Source organism: Eriocheir sinensis, chromosome 10 (assembly GCF_024679095.1).
Source record: "Eriocheir sinensis breed Jianghai 21 chromosome 10, ASM2467909v1, whole genome shotgun sequence".
Classification (NCBI taxonomy): Eukaryota; Metazoa; Arthropoda; class Malacostraca; order Decapoda; family Varunidae; genus Eriocheir; species Eriocheir sinensis.
Genome location: NC_066518.1, coordinates 18,303,994 through 18,309,993, shown reverse-complemented (window position 1 = coordinate 18,309,993; position 6,000 = coordinate 18,303,994). Strand labels below are relative to the sequence as shown.

At 37.1% G+C, this 6,000-nt stretch overlaps 1 long non-coding RNA gene across 1 annotated transcript in view; it reads right to left on the bottom strand.

The window, feature by feature from the left end:
* Window positions 1-2,494: 2,494 nt before the first annotated feature.
* Window positions 2,495-6,000, bottom strand: part of LOC126996659 (uncharacterized) — a 35,209-nt gene continuing 31,703 nt past the window's right edge. Inside the window, exon 3 of the long non-coding RNA XR_007751335.1 lies at window positions 2,495-2,517. This is a non-coding gene — a long non-coding RNA (uncharacterized LOC126996659). The remainder of the gene's footprint in view (window positions 2,518-6,000) is intronic.

The window sequence follows — 6,000 nt, the reverse complement described above, 5'->3', positions numbered from 1 at the left end:
CACACCATAGAAATATTACCAGTGTGTGTATGAATGAATACAAAATAACCACAAATTTTGATTTAACTCTAGGATGTCTCGTGGATCATTTATAAATTAAAACAAAAAATACGGATAGGCTACTCTTTAGCCCACTACTGTCGCTCAAGGCACAAAAACAGTCCCTCCCCCAAGTTTGTATCCCACATTTGGTGATGTTAGGTGCCCCTATTAATGAAGGCTGACCCATTGTGACCAAACTCCTAAAGGCAATAATTTTCTGAAAAAATATATTATGGCAAAAAATAAATGTAGCACCTGTATGAGGCAATAGTGGTTAAGAATATAGGTTTGTATTGACCAAATAAATAAAGTACTAATAATTTGAATGAAACCGGTATAAATCTGTATTACTCTTCCAAGTAACTTATTACTGAAACTTTTTATTTACTGTGGCCTTTGCCAGATGTTTTAAATGTCGTATTAGTATTTAATAACAGTTAAGTGGCTAGTTTAGCTTTAATTCTGTTTTTGGGAGGGAGTTAGTTTTGTTGGATTTTCACAGTTGTTGACATATTACTCAGTCATAAAGAATGTCAAAAAATAAAACCAACTAACGACCTCTTGAAAACAGATAAAAAACTACAAATCGGCTACATTACTGTTAATAAAGACTAATACGTTTAAAAAATCTGGTGTTTATTTATAGCTCTGATGCCAACTTCCCTCCTGGAATTCCTGAAAGGTGACTGTCACCTGGGCCACAAAATTGAGAAAATAATTTAAATTACATCAAGCTAAATTTTGTTTGTAATTAGCTTAACTTTGTATTAACATGATAAAAAATATAGCTATAAATACACCAGACTAGGGTGTCCTGTGTAAAGCATTTTCTGTTAGCCAGAAACTTGAATCTCATTTCAAATTTGCATAAAGTAAAACATGTTGTACAACAAAAAATGTAATGGCTACTGAAGTCTTCTTATTCATGTCCCTCTGTCCATTTACCTATATTTTCAAACTATATGTATATTATAATTTACGTAACAGTTCTTGTGTTGTTGAACTAAGACAATACTGTTTGCTGATGGTGGTGATGATTGCTGATGGTGGTGATGAGTCACCACCAATAGGTGCAAGTGTCCTTAGAGACAAAATACATCAGTGGCTCAAGTGCAGAGTGGTGCTAGGGGAACTAAAATTGGCTGCAATAAAAAGGCCCAAAGCAGACCACATGCCTTCACTACACATAATTACAACCAAAAACTGAAACACCATTTCCATTTCAAAATGTGTGAAATCATACAGCCTCAATGTTCTTGAACTGTAAATTACAAGTAAAGCAATAGTAAACTCTCTTTAATCCAGACTAAGCAAAGGAAACATAATATGATTCCACATAAACCAGAGCCATAAATAGGTTGTCTGTGAATATTGTACAAAGTGGTGCTGGTAGAAATTTCAAAACTGAATTTAGGTGAATATTGAATAATTACTTACACTATATAAAAATGTCAAACATCAGATGCTATTTTCAAATTAGGTAATTCAAAGGAGCTACACTTTACTCTCAAATGCAGACCCAAAGTAACACTGTGGACTCTTTATTTTGTAACTGTAGAACCATTATTCTTATTCACATTCAGAGCACTTATTGTAATGTCTCAAACCCATTTATCAATGATAGTCATGTAGACTCAAGCAGACAGGACTGGCAATGCTGTTGCTGGTTAACAAAGTAGCCAACAGTATTCATTAACACCCAATGAAGTTCAACTATAACCTAAAGATACGATACATGTTCACTTTTAGTCCACAGCTACTCTAGTGACTACAGTGAACACAAGAAGGTGAGGTGAAAGTGGTTCAAGGACAAATTCAGGTACCTCAGTATGATTGTGGAAAAAAGTAATGCTTGAGACTTAAATTAAGTACACAAGATGCCAATGAAAAAGAAATGTTTTGTTGATTAATATGTAAATTGTGGTTAAAAGTGCTTTCCCTGAAACTTTAAGTTCAAGTAACAGGGATCCATGACACCTTTCAGGATGGTCATACTGAAAAAAAAAATGCTGTTATTTAGATTGAAAAATCTAGATTGCTTCGTCAGTCTAACAGAACAGGACACTACATTTAAAGTCTTGATTAAAGAGAGTAAAGAAATTAAAAAGAACAATATACTCAAGAACCAAGTATCTTGAAATATAAAGAAAACCTTTTTATAAAGCCTTGCCAGAACAAGCAGATATACCAGAGACAATAAAACATCTTACTTGAGCATCATTTTTCATAAAAATACCAGAAGATTCTTTCCATAGGACATAGCTAGCAGAGGCTGAAGGATAAACAGCTTAATCAAGAGGACCAAGGGATATAATAGGGTCACAAGGGTTGGAGGTGGTGATGGGAAGTGCCTCCTGTCTGCTGCTGGTAGACTTCAATGGTGTCACCGTCCTCCATTTCTAAGCCTTGCGGAGTGTCATTTTCAGATATGGGCTGCCCATCAAATCTAAACCTCACTGTAGTTTGAACAAGTTTCTGGAAAAAGCATTGGTATTATAACTTATGAGATATGCATAGCTAGCTAGTATATCTCAAGACAGTAAGATTCATAAAACTCATCTAAACTTGACAAAACTATTAATCATTTAAGTCCAAAACTCCTATTGGGTACCTAAATGCAGCTACAATCTTCTTTTTATCTAACATTTCAACCAATTACTTATATATGAAGCCTGAAGGATGGGATGTAGGCTGGAATGAGAGGGCATGACATTGAACTTATGACAAATGTGGAAGAAAATAAAAATCGGCAGAATGATTCACACAATGACCTGTTTCTCTTGAGCTCAGAATGCCATGCCACCAGTGAAGAAGCTTCATTACCTCTTAAGGTAGCGCTATGGTCGAGAATACATGTACACATTAAATTATTATTATTATTATTTTTTTTTATAAAACTCAGCAGCTAAGACTTGAAATTAATAGGATACATTCAATGATGCTTGTACTTCATTCTGAATGCATAGTTGAATAAAGAAATGCATGGTGTCATGCAGTGTCATGACTGCATGACAAAATTTATGAAAATCATGACAGCCAATATTGCATGTATGACAGAAAAATGCTTATGTATGTGTATACTTATTTGATAGCCTAATGACTGTATAGATTTAGTTTTTTTAAACTCCTCATAGTTCATGAAATGTCGACAGTGCTTGATCATGCATGACCGCTCATTGCAAAATACATGCAATTTATCCATCTTACACGCCTGCTATTTGCTTTTGAAAAAAAAAAGCATCCTATACGATTGTTGTATCCATCATCTTGAACAAACATGTCAAAGAACAAGGAAATATATGTATTTACCCATTTTCAATGATTTCCATATATTTCATATATCGACTTATAAAGATAATCCTCACAAAGAGCCATCAAATTATTTCAATATTTACTACTATTTATAGTGGGGATATCGCCATGGGATAGCAGCATACAAACCACTCAAATGTGCCTTTACCGGTAAATTTCATTTACCTCACTGCTGGGGGTCATCAGAAAGTTACTTCACACGATAGGATTTTTTTTTAGCCAGAGTGGGCACTTCCCCTCCCTCTATAACATTTCCTCACCAATCACACTTGCCTAGGGCAGGTCACCACCCCCAGGAACATAGGTTTCTGCTTGATGGGAGGGAGGAAGTGTTATTAGGGTTTCCAAAAAGCGCTAGATACCTGGTATTGCCAGCTCCACCCTATGTGAACATTTTACAGAGCACACACAGCCTTGGAACAAGGCATAATAGCCTGTACGTACCCAGGAATACTGGCTGATGGCAATGGCCAACACCACACCACAACTCTTTCTAGTCTTAACAGTATAATCAGATCATGTCATGTTTTGGACATGCCCTCACTGAAACTGCACAAAGAAAGATGAATGCAGCTTCAAATGAAAGTATCAGAAAAGGCTGTGGATGATCCATGAGTGTATGTGAAATGATTCTTTGAAAAATAGGGGTATACTTCAAATATTCCCTTTCCTGCCACTTCCTATATTTGGTGTTTTTTGTCCCTTTTAATAGCTATTCTTTAGTCCATAGAGTGTTTTGAGGGGCCCAAGACTACCCACAAGCTGTCCTCATGATAGCCCATCAACCGGGCACCAGCGGAACTCTAAAGAGGACCAAATGAGGCTCGGGGGGATGATTAGCCAAGCAAGATGGCGGCACTATAAAACAGTTGCCTGTGCTACCAATTGGCTGGGACCAACCAAAAGAGTAAAGATGGGGGCATACGCTATAGCTGAGCGTGGCCGCAGTGCTCATCTCCTTGAGCCATTGGTGGGAAGAACCCATCACCCCCGGACAGGTCAGCATGACATCCAGGTTACCACAGTTTACCTTCCCCAGGTTTCCCCAGGTACCCATTTATCAACCAGCCCGAAAGGGAGGATGAGCAGCTGGGTGAGCAGCACGCTGATTGCCCAGGGCCATGGATTCGTAGCAAGGCACGCTAACCACTAATGACTAGACCGTGGAGACATAAAAAAAAAAAAAAAAAAAAAAAAAAAAAAAAAAAAAAAAAAATCCAAGGGGTGAGAAACTTCTTATATGAGGACAGACTTCACCCGAGAACATCAGCAGACCCTTTTCAGGGCTTTCACGAGTCGTGGCTGTGGTACGGTGGACCCTAAAAAGGGCTCGCCATAAAATACCTAATTTGAGCTAATTGTACGGTGGTGGCATAGCGCAACCCACCATGAATGCCCTAGGTCATTGTGGTGGGTGAGTGATCTTGAGGTGGGCTTTTTTGTCATAGGTGGTGCTGTAAGGTCACGGCATACTGAATTAGCTATCCATACAGTAATCACTTGTCAAATTCTCTATAGTAGACAACAAGAGACTCGGCTAGATGCCATGCGTCACGAGACTGTTTATTTTGTAACAAATACCACCCAAAAAGAATGCAGTTTGAGTAAAAGTAAATATTTTTAACAGCTTTATGGTTATGAGATGAGTACTCTGATGTACGTTCCATGCTCTTTTTTTAGTCTCAAAATGCAGTGTAATTTTGTCGTTTCTCGCCCACTTCTCGGCTTTCCCATAGCCAAAGCCCACGGGTTAAGCATCTAATGCAGCCAATGTCAACAAGATGAGAAAAAAATTGCAACAAGCAAATGAACTGAAGTTGCTAACCTGTGGTTGCACTGCACACTACTAAATGTAATGGCTCATGATTTGGAAATTGGCAATATAAAAGAACGTGTACATGTTGTAAAATAGTTTTGAAACCATCACTCTGCCTCAGCAAGATACCGTCAGAAAGGCCCTCAGTGTCTTGTTCTGCTCCAGGACACTAGAAGGACCATGTGTGGCTGATGGAAGATATATATATATATATATATATATATATATATATATATATATATATATATATATATATATATATATATATATATATATATATATATATATATGTATAATGACCTAATCAGCTCAGGAAAAAAGTTCGTGAAGTTGACGGAAAATACTGATATCAAAGTTAGAGTGTTTTCTTTGTTTATTTCTCCATTCTATGTTGTTGCTCAGCAATAAGATCAAGATTAAATCAATGACATTAAAAAGATCAAATAATATAAATCTTGATTTAAATCAATTATTTAAATCAAACAACCCTGGTGTGTGTAGTTATATTTACCACACAACTTCTGCATATTTTAGTTTGGTCTAATCTCATCTATCTCTAAGCCCGAACTCTTCTCTCAAACTTTTCTAAAAACTCCACTCTGGATGATTCTGGGCATATTCCTCCTACTCATCCCCCTCTGACTCCTTTATGCCTGTTATTAAGATTCTTAAGAATGATGTTTTCTATGCCCTCTCTGGCCTCAACCCTCAGAAGGCTTATGGACCTGATGGAGTGCCTCGTATTGTCCTTAACCTGGTAGCAGTGACGGGCCAAATTTGTGGCTTTACTGTGTAGCAGTGACAGGCCAAATTTGTGCCATGATTTAAAC